The 19,368-nt window shown below is 42.9% G+C and overlaps 1 protein-coding gene across 1 annotated transcript in view; it reads left to right on the forward strand.

Annotated features, from left to right (window-relative positions):
* The first annotated feature begins 18,719 nt into the window (after window positions 1–18,719).
* The window catches only part of pskh1 (protein serine kinase H1), a 50,917-nt gene continuing 50,268 nt past the window's right edge, over window positions 18,720–19,368 (forward strand). Inside the window, exon 1 of the mRNA XM_072547463.1 lies at window positions 18,720–18,860. The gene's annotated coding sequence lies outside the window, so the exon portion shown is untranslated. The remainder of the gene's footprint in view (window positions 18,861–19,368) is intronic.

Raw genomic sequence — 19,368 nt, forward strand, 5'->3', positions numbered from 1 at the left:
GCACCTGTATGAAAGGGCACAATTCTTTGGGAACATCAGTCAGTAGAGAAGGTGCGAAGAAAGGAATGCCAGGACTAATTCAATTTCCTGGAAACTCCTGCCAAGTTTGTGGGTGCAGATTAGGCTCTAAGACTGGGCTCCTCAGCCATAGGAGAATCCACAGAACCTATTACCAGAGAGATGGAATTTCCTAGGTGGACAATCATACTAGTTAGTGAGTGATTGCCAGCAATTTGTATTGGGGCGTGATGGGGCTGTGTGCATTTGGGCACTAAGGGTTCAGGATTATATGTTTGAGGAGAGGCCAGGATTGTTTCCCTCTGAAGGATGTGCTCTGAAGTGCAAAGTCACGAAACCTTTGGTGAGGGTATATGCTGGGGACCAAAGCCTTCTGTTGCCTAAGGGAATTCTTTCTAATTGGCAATGCATTTGGAGACTATTGAACAACATAAAGAACAAATTTAAAATGTTATGTTATTAATATTTTTGAAAGGCTACTTTAGTTGAGAAAATTATCAACCCTATTTGTGAGCAATGCTGGTGCAGAGCCACCCTGTGGTCACATTGTGGCATTAGAGGCAGAATCAAGCTTTCCATCTGGGAATTGTGAAGGCAAAATTTTTTATGAAAACTCATGACAAAGGACTGAATGCTTTACACAAGAAATAAAAGAATTCCATCTGCACGTGTCACTGGAAATTACAAATGCACCAAGTTGTGGTCAGGACTTACAAGGTATCTCCAATTGGACATGCCAGGGTAGATATATACACAAGGGCTGATATTATGTGATATATAGAACTGAAAAATATGTTGCTGGAAAAGTGCACCAGATCAGGCAGCATCAAAGGAGCAGGAGAATCGACGTTTTGGGCATAAGCCCTTCTGCTATTCTCTGTGATAAGGTACAACTCAATACACCCCACCTGCCTGGATGGGTGCAGCTTGAACAACACTCAAGAAGCTTGACACCATTCAGGACAAGGTAAAAACTGGATTAGTGGTGCTGGAAGAGCACAGCAGTTCAGGCAGCATCCAACGAGCAGCGAAATCAACGTTTCGGGCAAAAGCCCTTCATCAGGAATAAAGGCAGTGAGCCTGAAGCATGGAGAGATAAGCTAGAGGAGGGTGGGGGTGGGGAGAGAGTAGCATAGAGTACAATGGGTGAGTGGGGGAGGTGACCATTCAGGACAAAGCAGTCTACTTGATTGGCACCACATCCACAAGCACCCAATCCCTCCAGCACTCAGTAGCAGCAGTGCATACTATCTATAAGATGCACTGCAGAGATTCACCAAAAATCTTTAGACAGTACCTTCCAAACTCACAACCATTTCTATCTAGAAGGAGATGGGCAACAGATACAGCAAATTGCCTGACTGATCTCCAGTCTGGAGGAAGTAGGGTTCTTGGGAAATGGAGATACATAGTGGCTCACTTAGACTGAATTGAAAATAACCTGACTTAGGTATCCTCTTTGGCTGAACCATTCTCTTCCTGTATCTCATTTGCCATTTTTTTCTTCTTCCCATCCCACCTGTTTAAAAAGTGGCCTGAGTGGGTTGGGATGGTGCTGGCAAATAAGTATGCTGGTTGGTGGTCTGAATTGTTATGCTTACCATCTCCATGTTCATCCCCATTGTGGCTTAGAAATCCTTTCTGGAGACCCAGCAGCTGGCAAATACAATTGCTCACTATTGACCTTATCTGTTCCTCTTAAGTTCTTAAAAACTTTAATCATATCACCCTTTAACTTCTAAATTCAGGGAATACAATCACAAATTGTTAAGTCTCTCCTCATAGTATAATTCTTGTTCACCTGATAATGGTCAGAGCAGCCATAGAGCTCACTATTGTAAATATTCCTTTCTGCTGAAACCATCTGGGACAGCTTGGGTACATTTACTGCCACCAATCCTGCTTGCTGGTATTAATTTAGCCTGCTGATATCACATACAATGATGTGTGTTCTCATGAAGGTGTGCCTTTGTTTTCTGGGTTTCCTTCCAAAGAACAGGAAAATTGACGTTTCAGGCAAAAGCCCTTCATGCTGGGAGCCTCATTCCTGATGAAGAGCTTTTGCCCGAAACATTGATTTTCCTGCTCCGTGGATGTTGCCTGACCTGCTGTGCTTTTTCAGCACCACATTCTTGACTCTAATCTCTAGCATCTGCAGTACTCACTTTTGCCTTCCCTTTGAAGATGTTTGTTGCATGTTATTAATTTTTGTGCACATTAGCATTCTTTATTCTGTGTTTGAATGGTTGTTTTTGACTTTTGCACATTCCCTGAAATGTTTCATTTCCTTACAAAAACTGCATTGGCATAATAAAGCTGGATATTGCTTCTGTTTCTATTTTTTTAAACACCACATCTAGAACAGTAACTTTTCACATCAAAGGGTTTAAGGGAACTTCATGTTGGTTGATCATGGGTATTTTGTATTTTTTAACCTTAGAGAATTGACAAAGTCTTGAGCTTTTTCAGCTAGGTTTGCTTTCTTTCTATCACTGTCTTATGCTGTTTTCAAATTTCAGCTTCTACCACTGTCTGAATGGCTATTTGCAGATAGAGATTTTGATTGTAACATATCTGAAAGAGATGTATTATAAATTCTGATAACAATTCTGTCTTGAATTACTTCTGTTTGAAAATCACCATAATCACAAAATTCTGACAATGTATAAAAATGTCAACAAATATTAACAATAAAGATGTCAATTTATCTGGAAGTTGTATTCTTTGATTAAACCTTGCTCCCTTCATTGTGTGATTGGTACTTGATGTAAAGTAATTGTCAAGTGCTTTTACAATATTATCAAAAGTATCTGTTGCTTACTTTTTTTAAATAATAAAAGCTGAAATTGCAGAACCTGTGGGAAAAAATGGGAGTTATTGTTTTGAGTCCAATGACTTTTCAGTCGGACTGATAGCAGCTAGGAAAAAGTGACATTTCTGGTTAAGGTTGCCAGGGAGGTGGGAGGTGAGTGGATAGGTGGAGATGAAGCCCGGATAGAGAAAGATATGAAAGGGGTAGGCAGACAGGGGATTATTGATAGTAAACCAGATAGAAGAGTAGCTGAATAAATGACAATCATGACTTAGAATTGGAGAGAATGGGTAGGCTGTGCTGAAAGCAATCATGTATTGTGATAATGGGACTAAGAATGGGTGAAAATGCTGTGCTGAAAGCGATTGGGTTTAAAAAATATGGAAGGACGTATTCAGGCTCTAAAGTTATGGAAGTCAATGTTGAGTACGAGAGGCTACAAGGTCAACAAGTGGATTTTTACTTTTAAGTAATTTTTCCTCTGCCTTCAGTTTTGCGAATCTGATTAGTCAGTTTATGCTGCTATTTTTCCAATTTTCTTCAAGTGTCTTTCTTTCACAAATATTTCTCTTGCAACTTTTTGTGATATTTTAAGCAATGATCACAATGTTCATTTGCTTAGTATCACATTTTAAGCTTATTTTAGTTTGTTAGCCGAGAATTTTCCTTTCGAGAAAGTGAGGACTGCAGATCAGAGTCAAGAATGTGGTGCTGGAAAAGCACAGCAGGTCAGGCAGCATCTGAGGAGCAGGAGAATCAATGTTTTGGGCAAGAGCCCTTCATCAGGAATGGGGCTGCTTTTCCTTTTAGAATTTTCCTTTTAAATACAAGCTGTTTCAGCATTCCACTAAGGGGCTTAACTCATATTTTGCTTGATATTGTTCCAAAATTATGACTGACTTTTCCACTTGCAGCTTTGGTGAGGTTGTGATTGCCCTTTACTATCTTTTTCAATAATTTTCACTGATTCTACTTGATTTAAGCTTTTATAAACAGACTTAGTATTGCAATAGTTCTTTCAACTTTTGACTGGTGCTGCTTTTTCCACAGAAACTGATAATACTTTGTGCTTCTAAGCTGCTGAGTATTTAAAAATACACAGTTTTCTGTCTGGAATCTTTTGCCTGTTTCTTCTCCTTGATGGCTATGATTTATTTAGCTGAATGTTTTTCATGCTAGCTCTGCTCGATTAAAATCTGTACCCTAGTTCACAGTTTTGTAAAGTTGTATCCCACTGCTGTCACTATATTGTAAATGTTGATTTCTGCTGGAACCATCCCTTGTCTAGATTCATAACCACTAATCCTTTTTGCTGGGTAGTAATCTAGGCTACATTGAAATAATCTGTTTTTTAGCTGATCTGGCCAACTGTTCAGCATGAGAAGTCTTCACATCTGGTATTTTGATCTCAATTTGCTTAGCTTAGTAAAACATAGATAGGCTGTGTCTTTCTTTCTATGTCTCTATCTGATCGGAATGAAAGTAGTTTGATTTAATCAATAACAGAATGTACCGGAGAAACTGTTCTGAGCGAAGGATTACTGGACAAAATCACAACCCTGTTTTTCTACTGATGCTGCCAGATCTGCTGAGTTTCTCCAGCAATTTCTATTTTTGTTTCAGAACTCCAGTATCCACAGTTCTTTGTTTTAAGTTTGTTTTAATTTTGTCTTCTTTTTTGTTCTTTTTTAAAATTTTCCCCCACACTACCGCCTAACAGCTAGTGCTTATTTTTCCCCAGCACCCATGTCATATGTGTGCAGGTGTCGGATACAGTGAAGAACAACAAGTGTGTAAATCTTTATTTATATTCCACCACCAGGAAGAAAGGAAACACCTGAGTGGCCAGTGACAAGCAGTGCCCTTCTTAAAGGGCAATGCTGCGTGATCAAACAGTGAAGGGGAGGGCAGGGAAATCATACACTCCATTCCCTGCGGTGCCCATTTTTCTCTGAAAATCTCGAGGGTGTTGGTGGACACCATGTGCTCCTTCTCCAGGGACACCTGGCCTCTGACATAACCATAGAAGAGGGGCAGGCAATCGGTCCTAATGACCTCAAAAGCTTGCATTGCCCCTGAGCAAGGTCGGAGTTGAACCACCAATAGCTTGATCTGTAGTCAGATGTGTTATCCATTGCGCCACTGGCCCTGTGCTCACTATTTTCCCAATGAGAGTGTCTGCTGACACCAGTTATTTGATGATAAATTTTGACTGCATATCCTCATCTCTGAATTTTTAACATGCAAGTACAATATAAAGCTGATACTTGAAAATGAAAAACAACCTACTTTATTGAAGTTTCTTTTGTTTCACCCACACTTTTTTTTATTTTTAAGTGTTTGTTAGGTTTTTATTATTTTTTATGTCAATCTATTTCAGAGGTGTTGTTGCCACTATGCATGCTTCTGGGTATCAGCAAATGTAGCTTTTTCCAACATCTTTCTCTTTGTTTCTCTAATGGCATGCAATCTCTGAACACGATGAAGTTACTTTATACATGATGGAAGCACAGTGTATGAAGGTGTCATCCGACATACGTCTTGAAGGTATTTTCTCTGATGCTAGCCACCTTGATTGTCATAATCTCCAATAATAGCAACAACAGATTGTTATTTAATGGCCCACTATTTTTGAGGTGCTATTACCCCAATTCTGCTTGGTGGGAAGTCTGAAAATTTATCTCACAGATTCTAATAATATACTTGTTGGTTTGCCATGGTGTTAACAGCTTTTGAATGGTCATTGGATAATATATGGATGATAATGGAATACTAAAGGTTAGATGGGCTTCAGATCAGTTTCACTGGTCAGCGTAACATCGAGGGCTGAAGGGCCTGTACTGCACTGTATTGTTTTATGTTACATCAACACCAATTGAGGGGAGGGAAGTAAATGGAGCAAACTAGAAAGGGTCAAGAAATAAGGGATGAGGCAGGTAACAGAAGGAAGGGAAGGGGAAAGGAAATGCAGATGAGGCAAAGAAGGTGGAGGCTAAAGAAATTTTAATAAAGGAGTGTCTAAATGTTTCTGTGCTTAGTTAATGGTGAATACTACTGCAAACTCTGCCTTAGTGTGGGAGGGGATCTCACTCTTTTCAAACCCTAAATTGTTTCATTCACAAATCTATATTATATCATCATACTGGATAGTGCTTGTGGCAGTCATCAGTACTTACCCTTTCAGCCCAATACTGTATACAACTTATATCTCTTCTGCCCTACAAACTGCAACTCTTCTGCCCTTCACTAATTCTTATCGCTTCTGAATTTCCCATTTTAACTGCATCACCAGTCTTCAGCTACCTAGTTCTAAAACTCTGGGATTACCTCCTTAAACATTGCTGCCTTGTTATCTCTCTACCACTTTCCACCTTAAATCCTATTACTTTGACTAAGCTTTTAACCATCTGCCCTAGTATCTTTTGTCCTAGTATCTTTTTTATTTGGCATGGTGTCAAATTTTATGTAGTATCACTCCTGTGAAATGCCTTGGGACGTTTTTACTACATAAATACAAGTTATTTTTGTAATTGAGAGTCACGTTAACTAGTAAATATTTACATTTATTTGATTTATTTATTGTCACATGTAACTGGTTTCAAAATACAGTGAAAAGTGTTGTATCATGTCACCACCTCTCATGTCATCGTTAAACTTACAAAACTAAACTAACACAGAATATAAAGGCAAGAAAAATTAAGAAATAAAGAAAGTGTCTAACTTTACAGTCCTTCTTGTTAAGTGCTCTGTCATGGGTCATGGGCCTGGTGGTCAGGCACAGGTCCCCTTCACTGCACTGCTGACGCTAGAACAGAAGTTGCCATTCTTTTGGTAATGTCTTGCCTCCACTGATGCCCTCACCACTATAAGTCCTTGCTAGGACCTCGCCCATGCAGACACACTGATGCTGCTGGGTACCAAACCAGCCCAAACTTGATTTCATCGCTGCCATGAGTCGACTTCGGGCCCACCTCGCTGATGCAGCTGCTGCTGGGTTTCATACTGGACCCAAACCTGTCTTTGCTGCCACCTCCATATATCTGTGCTGGAAGCAGATCCCACTGTGAACCTAAACCCGCCTTCGCAGCAGCCTGTGTTGGTGCTAGGACCTCTTTGATGATGCAGAAGCCACTGGGAATCCAAAGTGTCTCCGATGCAACTGCCACAAGTCCACGCTGCTGGCCTACTTGCTGCCACGACCAAGCTCCTCACCAAGAGGTAAGTAAAAGAAAATAGAAGAGAACAAAAATGAGAGAAGAGAGAATAAAACAAGAGATGAAAAGATGGAGCAGGCAAGCCTCAGGCGCAGAAGCCCTACTCCACTGCCATCTTACATTTATTGTATATTATATATATCTTCCACCATAACCATAGTAACACAATTTATGGCACTCTAAAAGTTTATCTTACAACTCCACTGATATGTAATCAGTAACAAGATGTGTTGATTTATCTGAATCATATTCTCTGCATTAAATCATACTGGTCCCAAATGAACACAATCAAATGGTTTTCTCATGTTGATGTTGCTAATAAATGCAGATTTTTTTGATAAAAATATATTTTGTTCAGCAAAATATTACATCTTTCATTATTCCATTAAAAAAGAATCTTTGTCTTGTTCACCTTTAATCATTATGCTCCATTCCCCAAGTACCTCTCTCTGGTAAAACTCATACCTGCCGAGAATACAACATATACAAGCTACATTATTCTGTGTCAGCTAGTTGCATTGATTTTTTTTTTAAAAACTTCAATTTGACTCAGAAGAATTGCCAGCATCAATGGTTAAACAATGTATTTCCAGTTAATGAGATGAATTTGCAACAAGAATGTAATTACACAAGGAATAACAAGTCAAAGAAATAAAAGGATTCACTGGAAGGAGGCAGATTTGAGATTTAGTTGTAAAACACAGCATATTTATTGCGGAATTGTCTGTGGAGTGTAACATTATAAACCGTGAAGCTCTTTTGATCCTTGAGATTCATTGAATAGCACTGGGAGTTTTACAGAGCTGCTGAAAAGGTTGTTTTTAAATTCAGCGATTTGACATTTAATTTATCTGAGTAGCCCAGGTTAGCCACTGGGAGTTCCTACCACATGTTACTGAAAGCAACATATTACTTCTGAAAAGATAATCTGCCTGTTACTTTGAAAATTCAGTCCGAAAGAAAATTGCTAACATTGACAATGTGGATGGAACTGTCGCACACGTTTAGCAAATCGGGCAAGTTTCAAATAAGAAATTTGTTTAGTGAATACGTAAATCATATTCCTATTAAAAACAATTCATGACTCATTGATTCATGCATTTATCCAGAAAATTAATGAATATCTAAGGGTTCAAGATTGGTGAAATTGCTATATGTAGAAATCTTCTGTGGAATGCAATTCAGGGCTTCCAAAAATACTTTGTCGAGACTGAGAATTCCACTTGGTCCCTTAGGCTGAGTACTGTGTGCATGGTCACTGAATTTATTGATTCTGATACCAAGCTGATAGATTGAATATCAATAAGCTTCAGTCAGTTTATTTTCTAATCACAAACTGATCAGACGTTCAGGAGCCTGGGGAGAAGAAAAGCAACTTATGCAGGACACTGTTTTCATGGACGAGGGTAGCAACTGGCATTGATTAGTTCATCCAAGGTGAGGAGAATAAAGGGGTGGTTTTATAGTGCATTCACTCGCTATCTAAAGGGTCAAAAAAACATATAAAGTACATTGACTAGTCATTCAAGAGCCTGTGGAATGTCGCACTGTGTGTCATCCAGGACATATGTTGATGAAGCTATGTGGCAGGAGACCACAGGAAGAACTAGCAGTTGCTGGAATTCAGTAGAAAAGGATAAAGTTAAGGATAAAAGGATGGAAAAGGATAAAAGGCTTTAGAGAAGTCCAGAAACACTTAAGGAGTAAGAGAGAATGGTTGCTAAGATTAGTGGAGACAGAAAAAATAAAAATAACAGAATATTGAGAACGGAACAATAAATAGAAGCAGAGACATTTCGATTGACACCATTAGAAACAGATAATGGCCCATCGAAGACATCCATCTGGAAAGGTGAATAAATAAGGCAAGTGACTCTAGAATATGTAATTGGCAGCTCCTTTATGCACAATGGTATGCCTATATATAATTAATATGACAAATATCACAACACAGCATGAGTTCATTAATCCGATCAGCCTTACACCATCTCAGAGAAAATGTCGGAAACACTCTGCAGGTCAGACAGCATCTGTTAAGGAAACATTAACCTGTTGCTATTTCAGGTATAAATTCTTTCTCGGAAGTGAAATATTGTTGATGAAGAGAAGAATTTGTTTTTTTCAAAGGGTTGTGAGTCTGTAGAGCTCTCTGTCCAGAATGTGTTAGAGGCAGGATCAATAAATATTTTCAAGACAGAGTTAGATGGTTCTTGACCAAGGGTGTGAAAGGGTATTGGAGTAGGCAGAAAGCCAATGTTGAAGTCACTATCAGATCAGCCGTGATCTCAGGGGCCTACTCTTCCTTATTCGTGCATTTCAAGACATCCAGCACTTCCTCCTCTCTAATATGGACATTTTTCAAGATGTCACTATCTATTTCCCTACATTCTATATCTTCTGTCTCCTTATCCACAGTAAATACTGATGCAAAATACTCGTTTAGTATCTCCCCCATCTCCTGCGGCTCCACACAAAGTCCACCTTGCTGATCTTTATGGAGGCCTATTCTCTCCCTAGTCACCCTTTTGTCCTTAATGTAGTTGCAAAAACCTTAACTCTATTTGCCAAAGCTATCTCATGTTCCCTTTTTGCCCTCCTGATTTCTCTCTTAAGTATACTCCTACTGCCTTTATACTCTTCTAAGGATTCACTCGATCTATCCTGTCTATACCTGACATATGCTTCCTTCTTTTTCTTAACCAAACTCTCAATTTCTTTAGTCATGTAAGTGTATTTACAAAGGACAGATCAAGAGAAAAGGAAAATTTGTAACTACCACAAACACAAGAAAAGACATAAAATGATCTTTGAAGTGCGAAGGTGGTAAGCAGGAGATGGTTAACCAGCTGAAATGATACATGTGGGAGAAAACAAAAGGGATATATAATCAAAAGAATAAAAGATGTGTATGAGACTAATAATATAGGAACAATTGAAGGAGGAAGCTAAGTAGATTAGGAAGTATACCATAAATAGAAGGATAGAGTCCTCTCCAAGATACTACAGAGATTGTACAACTTTCTCTCTGTAGCCATTGTGTATTTCCCTCCTTCAAGATACTAACAGAAAAAGACAGGGTGGATAAAGATAAACTATTTCCAGAAGTTGGAGATTCTAGAGCTAAGGCACATAGTCGTAAAATTGGGGCCGGACTGCTCAGGAGAGATGTTAGAAGTCACTTCTACACTCAAAGGGTTGTAGAGGTTAGGAGCCACACACAACAATTGATGCCAGATCAGTTGTTAATTGGTGTCTGAGGTGCCAGTGGGGGAGCACTTTGGGGCCAGCAACTATAATTCTATTAGTTTTAAAATAGTGATGGAAAAGGATAAACCAGATCTAAAAGTTGAAGTTCTAAATTGGACGAAGGCCAAGTTTGACGGTATTAGGCAAGAACTTTCAAATGCTGATTAGGCACTGATGTTCGCAGATAAAGGGATGACTGGAAAATGGGGAGCCTTCAGAAATGAGATAATGAGAGTCCAGAGAAAGTATATTTCTGTCAGGGTGAAAGGAAAGGCTGGTAGGAATGGGGAACGCTGGATAACTAAAGAAATTGAGAGTTTGGTTAAGAAAAAGAAGGAAGCATATGTCAGGTATAGACAGGATAGATCGAGTGAATCCTTAGAAGGCATGAAGGCAGTAGGAGTATACTTAAGAGAGAAATCAGGAGGGCAAAAAGGGAACATGAGATAGCTTTAGCAAATAGAGTTAAGGTTTTTGTAAGTACATTAAGGACAAAAGGGTGACTAGGGAGAGAATAGAACTCCATAAAGATCAGCAAGGCGGATTTTGTGTGGAGCCGCAGGAGATGGGGAAGATACTAAATGAGTATTTTGCATCAGTATTTACTGTGGATAAGGAGACAGAAGATATAGAATGGAGTGAAATAGTGACATCTTGAAAAATGTCCATATTAGAGAGGAGGAAGTGCTGGATGTCTTGAAATGCATAAAAGTGGATAAATCCCCAGGACCTGATCAGGTGTATCCTAGGACTCTGTGGGAAACTAAGGAAATGATTGCTGGGCCTCTTACTGAGATATTTGTATCATCGATAGTCACAGGTGACTGAAGACTGGAGGTTGGCTAATGTGGTGCCACTGGTTAAGAAAGGTGATAAGGACAAGTCAGGGAACTATAGACCAGTGAGCCTGACATCAGTGGTGGGTATGTTGTTGGAAGGAATCCTGAGGGACAGGATGTACATGTATTTGGAAAGGCAAGGACTGATTAGGAATAGTCAACATGGCTTTATGCGTGGGAAATCATGTCTCACAAACTTGATTTGAGTTTTTTGAAGAAGTAACAAAGAGGATTGTTGAGGGCAGAGCGGTTGATGTGAATTCTGGACTTCAGTAAGGCATTTGACAAGGTTCCCCATGGGAGATTGTTGAGCAAGATTAGATCTAATGGAATACAGGGAGAACTTGCCATTTGGATACAGAACTGGCTCCAAGGTAGAAGACAGAGGGTGGTGGTGGAGGGTTGCTTTTCAGACCGGAGCCCTGTGACCAGTGGAATGCCACAAGGATCGGTGCTGGGTCCACTCCTTGTCATCATTTATATAAATGATTTGGATGTGAGAATAAGAGGTATAGTAAGTAAGTTTACAGATGACACCAAAATTGGAGGTGTAGTGGACAGTGAAGAAGGTTACCTGAGATTACAATGGGATCTTGATCAGATGGGCCAATGGGCTAATTTAGATAAATTTAAGGTGCTGCATTTTGGGAAAGCAAACCTTAGCAAGACTTATACACTTAATGGCAAGGTCCTAGGGAGTGTTGCTGAACAAAGAGACCTTTGAGTGCAGGTTCATAGCTCCTTGAAAGTGGAGTCGAAGGTAGATAGGATAGTGAAGGTGGCGTTTGGTATGCTTTCCTTTATTGGTCAGAGTATTGAGTACAGAAGTTGGGAGGTCATGTTGCGGCTGTACAGGACATTGGTTAGGCCACTGGTGGAACATTGCGTGCAATTCTGGTCTCCATCCTATTGGAAAGATGTTGTGTAACTTGAAAGGGTTCAGAAAAGATTTACAAGGATGTTGCTAGAGTTGGAGGATTTAGGGAGCTACAGGGAGAGGTTGAATAGACTGGGGCTGTTTTCCCTGGAATGTCGGAGGCTGAGGGGTGACCTTATAGAGATTTATAAAATCATGAGGGGCATGGATAGGATAAATAGACAAGGTCTTTTCCCTGGGGTGGGAAGGTCCAGAACTAGAGGGCATAGGTTTAGGGTGAGAGAAGAAAGATATAAAAGGACCGAAAAGGCAGCTTTATCACTCAGATGGTAGTCGTGTATGGAATGAACTGCCAGAGGATGTGGTGGAGGCTGGTACAATTGCAACATTTAAGAGGCATTTGGATGATTATATGAATAGGAAGGGTTTGGAGGGATATGGGCCAGGTGCTGGCAAGTGGGACTAGATTGGGTTGGGATATCTGGTCGGCATGGACGGGTTGGACTGAAGGGTCTGTTTCCATGCTGTACATCTCTATGACTCTAAGTTGCCACAATGCGATTTGAACCCATATTCCCACAGCAATTACTTGTTCCTCTATCTAGTAACAGTACTATTATAAAACTATTACCAGAATGATTACATAATTTTCTATCAATGCACCTATATTTCATTCAGCTGGGTGGAGCTGTAGTCACCTGATTCAATTTTTTTCAAAATCAGTCTGTTTAGAGATGTTATTACACACCACTGGTGCAGGTGGAATTGAACACAGACCTCCTGACTCAGAGGTAGGGATATTACCACTGTGCCTCAACAGTCTCTTCTGATTCCATTTTTATCTATCTGGTCATTGCCAGAAAATCACCTGTTCCTTCTTTTCCCACTTTCAAAATGGGTTTTTCTCATGTGCGTTAAGGATCTATTCCTTGTTGCTTTCCCCAGTCTCATCTACACGCTCCTCAGCAACATAATCTGAAAATATTGCATCGGTTTTCAAATTTTCCCCGATGATACATATTTCCAACAATGTCTACTCACAGTCCCTCCATTATCTTTAGTTTTCAGACTGCTTGTCCACTATTTAGGATTGGATGAACAGAAATATTTCCCAATTGAATATGGAGGGGATCAAAACTATTATTTTCAGACCCCACCATAAACTTCACTATCTAGCTTACCAATGGCATTCCTCTCACTAGAAACTCTGAATTACACTGTTTCCAACATTGGTGTGGAGGTACTGGTGTTGGATTTGGGTGAACAATGTTAAAAATCACACAATACCAGGTTATAGTCCAACAAGTTTATTTGCAGATTTGTATTTGCACATATATTCTATTTTGTTCAAAAAGCACACAAATTGTAGGCGGTTAGTCCATGTGGCATACTATAAATTCCTATTTTGGAACTGGCACGGGTCTGACTCAAGGTTGAAATACAAACAGACTCTAACCTCACACCTTTAATGTGTTGTCTGAGCTGAAATGTCACCTTTTTTAAAAAAACCTTAAATTATCTCGGGAATGTGACTTGAAAGAAGTTCTTGGCTTTACATATTAATGAATTGAAACCTGCAATCCATTCTATGTGATTAAAGATTTAACAACAATCTAGGTTCAATTCCTGCCTCAGGCAACTGACTGTGTGGCGTTTGCACATTCTCTCCATGTCTGCGTGGGTTTCATCCCACAGTCCAAAAATGTGCAGGTTAGGTGAATTGGCCATACTAAATTGCCCGTAGTGTTAGGTGAAGGGGTAAATGTAGGGGAATGGATCTGGGTGGGTTGCGCTTCGGCAGGAATTGAACCCAGGTCTCTGGCGCTGTGAGGCAGCAGTGCCACCGTGCAATGACTCAATAGCTAATGTCTGTAGTGTCCTCCAACCCATAAATCTCTGCAATATCTGACCCCTCAGAAGGGAAAGCAAAAAGCAGTAGAAATATGTGAATGACGCGTACTGGTCCCACTTGTCTTGTAAACCTCGGAACAGCGTTCCAATATGACCAGTACCTTAATTTCCAGGTATTGCTGTGCTACCCTGTCCCCACCCCTCCGAGCATTCCTTGAGCACCCGTGATTTGGAGATGCTGGTGTTGGCCCCTTTACACTCACACACATTACACAAACTCTCTCACAGACACTCACAACTCCCCACCACCACACACACACGTATCCACATGCACATATACGTTTGTGGGGTGAATTTGTACTTGCAGAATTACATTTTACTTTGCTCAAAAACTGCATGAATCCATGTAAGATTCCATAAATCCATTTTTTAGATTAGAATCAATCTGACCTTTGTGGCACAGACAGTCTCACACAGGGATGCTCACACCTTAAATGCATTATCTGGGCCGACATGACGCCAATTGTTAAAGTTCACTTGAGAATATAACTTGTAAATGTTCTGCGATTTACATATAGAATCATAGAGATGCACAGCATGGAAACAGTCCCTTCGGTCCAACTCATCCATGCTGACCAGATATCCAAACCCAATCTAGTCCGACCTGCCAGCACCTGGCCCATGTCCCTCTAAACTCTTCCTATTCATATACCTATCCAGATGCCTTTTAAACGTTGCAATTGTACTAGCCTCCACCACCTCCTCTGGCAGCTCATTCCGTACATGTACCACCTTCTGCGTGAAAATGTTGCTTTTTAGGTCTCTTTTATATCTTTCCCCTCTCACCCTAAACCTATGCCCTCTAGTTCTGGACTCCCCAACTCCAGGGAAAAGACTGTCTATTTATCCTATCCATGCCCCTCATGATTTTATAAACCTCTACAATTTTGGTGTCATCTGCAAACATACTTACTATATCTCTTATGCTCAGATCCAAATTATTTATATAAATAATGAAATGTAGTGGACCCAGCACCAATCTTTCTGGCACTCCACTGGTCACAGTCTGAAACACAGCCCTCCACCACCAACCTCTACCTTCTACCTTTGAGCCAGTTCTGTATCCAAATGGCTAGATGAAATAACTGAAACCAACATGTTCATTTTAAAGGTCTTATTCAATATATAATTTCAGTTACATCACATTGCAAACTTTTGATTAATTCTGTGTCTTCTACTCCACAACCACCTGATGAAGGAGCAGCACTCAGAAAGCTACTACTTCCAAATAAACCTGTTGGACTATAACCTGGTATTGTGTGATTTTTAACTTTGAGCATCCGTGATTTTAATTATTCCATCAATGTTATTAATTGCCCAGTGGCAACTGTATGCAGCATCCACAAGATGCATTGTGTCAACTCAGACCTTCAACAGCATTCTCCAAAACCTCAATCTGCACCAACTGTAGGGGAAAAAGTGAGGACTGCAGATGCGGGAGGTCAAGGTCAAGGTCAAAAAGTGTGCTGCTGGAAATGCATATTCCTGATGAAGAGCTTATGATCGAAACGTCGACTGTCCTCCTCGGATGCTGCCTGACCGGCTGTGCTTTTCCAGCACCATACATTTTGACCCCAACTGTAGGAACAATAGCGACAGACCCTTGGGAACAACATTCTGGATTAGTGCTGCTGGAAGAGCACAGCAGTTCAGGCAGCATCCAAGGAGCAGCGAAATTGACGTTTTGGGCAAAAGCCCTTCATCAGGAATAAAGATAGAGAGCCTGAAGCATGGAGAGATAAACAAGAGGAGGGTGGGGGCACGCCCCCCCACAGACCCCACTGTCACTATCTCCACCCCCCAGAACCCCGAGGGGAACACTATCCCTGCTCATGACTCCATCCCCATTCCCCCCACCACCACACCCACTCCAGTTACAGGTTCCGCCTCCACTCCCAGCTCCACACTCACAGCAGATCCCAGCTCCCAGCCCTGCCGAGTTTTCACCATCCCTCCAGACCTCCCCCTCACTGAGGACGAACGATCAGTCCTCAGCAAAGGACTCACCTTCATCCCCCTCCGTCCATGCATCAATGAATTTAATACACGCCGTGACGTCGAACAATTCTTCCATCTCCTCCGCCTCTGAGCTTACTTTCACAATCAGGATTCCCGCCCACCTTCCGGGGACACCTTCGCCCACCTCCAACATACTTCATCCACCTGGACACCCCATGCTGGCCTATTACCTGCCCTCGACCTCTTCATTTCCAACTGCCGCCGGGACATTAACCGCCTCAACCTGTCTACCCGCCTCCCCCACTCCAATCTCTCACCCTCACAACGCGCAGCCCTCCAATCCCTCTGCTCCAATTCCAACCTCACCATCAAGCCAGCGGATAAAGGGGGCGCAGTGGTAGTCTGGCGCACTGACCTCTACACCGCTGAAGCCAAACGCCAACTCGAGGACACCTCTTCCTACTGCCCCCTCGACCATGACCCCACCCCCCATCACCAAACCATCATCTTCCAGACCATACAGAACCTCATCACCTCAGGAGATCTCCCACCCACAGCTTCCAACCTCATAGTCCGCAAACTCCGCACTACCCGGTTCCACCTCCTTCCCAAGATCCACAAGCCTGACCACCCTGGCCGACCCATTGTCTCAGCATGCTCCTGCCCCACTGAACTCATCTCTACCTACCTTGGCACTGTCCTATCCCCCCTAGTCCAGGAACTCCCCACATATGTTCGAGACACCACCCACGCCCTCCACTTCCCCCAAGACTTCCGTTTCCCCAGCACCCCACACCTCATCTTCACCATTGATATCCAATCCCTCTACACCTCCATCCGCCATGACCAGGCCTCTAAGGCCTCCGTTTTTTACTCTCCAGACGTCCCCAACAGTACCCTTCCACCAACACTCATTTGTTTGGCCAAACTGGTCCTCACCCTTAACAATTTCTCCTTCGGATCCTCCCACTTCCTCCAGACCAAAGGGGTAGCCATGGGCACACATATGGGCCCCAGCTATGCCTGTCTCTTTGTTGGCTACGTAGAACAATTGATCTTCCGTAATTACACTGGTATCACTCACCACCTCTTCCTCCGCTACATTGATGACTGCATTGGCGCCATCTCGTGCTCCCGCGAGGAGGTTGAGCAATTCATCAACTTCACCAACATATTCCACCCTAACTTTAAATTTACCTGGACCATCTTTGACACCTCCCTCCCCTTCCTGGACCTCTCCATCTCCATTAATGACGACTGACTTGACACTGACATTTTTTACAAACCCACCTACTCCCACAGCTACCTGGATTACACCTCTTCCCATCCTACCTCTTGCAAAAATGCCATCTCGTATTCCCAATTCCTCCGCCCCTGCCATATCTGCTCCCAGGAGGACCAGTTCCACCACAGAACACACCAGATGGCCTCCTTCTTTAGAGACCGCAATTCCCCTTCCCACGTGGTTAAAGATGCCCTCCAATGCATCTCGTCCACATCCCGCACCTCCGCCCTCAAACCCCACCCCTCCGATCGTAACAAGGACAGATTGCCCCTGGTGCTCACCTTCTACCCTACCAACCTTCACATAAACCAAATCATCCGCCGACATTTCCGCCACCTCCAAAAAGACCCCACCACCAGGGATATATTTCCCTCCCCACCCCTTTCCGCCTTCCGCAAAGACCATTCCCTCCGTGACTACCTGGTCAGTTCCACGCCCCTCTACAACCCACCCCTCCCATCCTGGCACCTTCCCCTGCCACCGCAGGAACTGTAAAACCTGTGCGCACACCTCCTCCCTCACCTCCATCCAAGGCCCTAAAGGAGCCTTCCACATCAATCAAAGTTTTACCTGCACATCCACTAATATCATTTATTGTATCCGTTGCTCCCGATGCGGTCTCATCTACATTGGGGAGACTAGGTGCCTCCTAGCAGAGCGCTTCAGAGAACATCTCCGGGACACCCGCACCAATCAACCACACCGCCCCGTGGCCCAACATTTCAACTCCCCCTCCCACTTTGCTGAGGACATGGAGGTCCTGGGCCTCCTTCACTGCCGCTCCCTCACCACCAGACACCTGGAGGAAGAATGCCTCATCTTCCGCCTTGGAACACTTCAACCCCAGGGCATCAATGTGGACTTCAACAGTTTCCTCATTTCCCCTTCCCCCACCTCACTCTTGTTCCAAACCTCAGCTCAGCACTGTCCCCATGACTTGTCCGACTTGCCTATCTCCTTTTCCACCTATCCACTCCACCCTCCTCCCTGACCTATTAACCTCATCCCCTCCCCCACTCACCCTTTGTACTCTATGCTACTCTCTCCCCACCCCCACCCTCCTCTAGCTTATCTCTCCACGCTTCAGGCTCACTGCCTTTATTCCTGATGAAGGGCTTTTGCCCGAAACGTCGATTTCGCTGCTCCTTGGATGCTGCCTGAACTGTGCTCTTCCAGCACCACTAATCCAGAATCTGGTTTCCAGCATCTGCAGTCATTGTTTTTACCTTGGGAACAACACACCTATTTCCCTCCAAGGAACACAGCATCCTGACTTTGATCACCATCCCCATCCCTTCAGTGTCACTGAGGCAAAATCGTACAACTCGCTCCCGGACAGCGCTGCGAAGGTAGCCCACAAAGACTGCGGCAGTTCGACTTCTGAAAGGTATTAAGTACTGGCTGGCCTTGTCCATGCTGCTCTCATTCCCATGAATGGAATACGAAGGTAATGTCCAGAGAGGAGGCCAATAGGCCGAGTGATTGACGTTGCTATGACGACCCCCCGAAGCGCCGGCGTGTGGCCGCGTGGAAGTGACGTCATCGCGCACCGGCGTGTGCGCGAGATCAGGGAGAGTTCAGGAGGGCGGTGGGATTTGGAGTGTGTGCAGCTTTATCGCGGCCCAGTCTCTCAGGCTGGCATGAGCGCGACCAGGCGTGCGGCAGGGCCTGCTGGAAAAGCGATTCTGAGCCGAGTCAGGTGAGGGCTGTGGCGGGTTCACACTCTGGGGAAGGGTCCGCCCGGGCTACAGGGTTCATCTTCCAAAGCGTTAGCTGTGGCTGGGGTGCGAAAGTTTGATCAGTTTTTCAGGTCCACCGCCTCTCTGCCTTTTTTTTACTGCACATCGAAATGATTCACCTTCTAAGCTTTCAAACACCGTATTTCATAATTGCCAATCTCTTCATGAAATGAAAGCCGATTCTTGTTGCGATCGCTTTGGAGGGTGTTCTTTCTGACTTGTCAGCAGCAAGTATTGGGATTCTTCATTGGGACTGGGACCAGCAGAATATTCCTAGCAGAAATCAAGTGGCGAAATACCATGCAAAGTATGATATTGGCAAGGGAGTACAAGTGGATAAGACTGTAGGCAGGACAAAGGATCGATCAATATCTCATTGTGCATATTCGAAGATCTTTGAAGGCAATAGGAGAGGTAGATTATGTGGTCGTGAGGTATATGGGATATTTGCCTTTATTATGTTGAGTA

The sequence above is a fragment of the Chiloscyllium punctatum genome, chromosome 26 (genome assembly GCF_047496795.1).
Source record: "Chiloscyllium punctatum isolate Juve2018m chromosome 26, sChiPun1.3, whole genome shotgun sequence".
Taxonomy (NCBI): domain Eukaryota; kingdom Metazoa; phylum Chordata; class Chondrichthyes; order Orectolobiformes; family Hemiscylliidae; genus Chiloscyllium; species Chiloscyllium punctatum.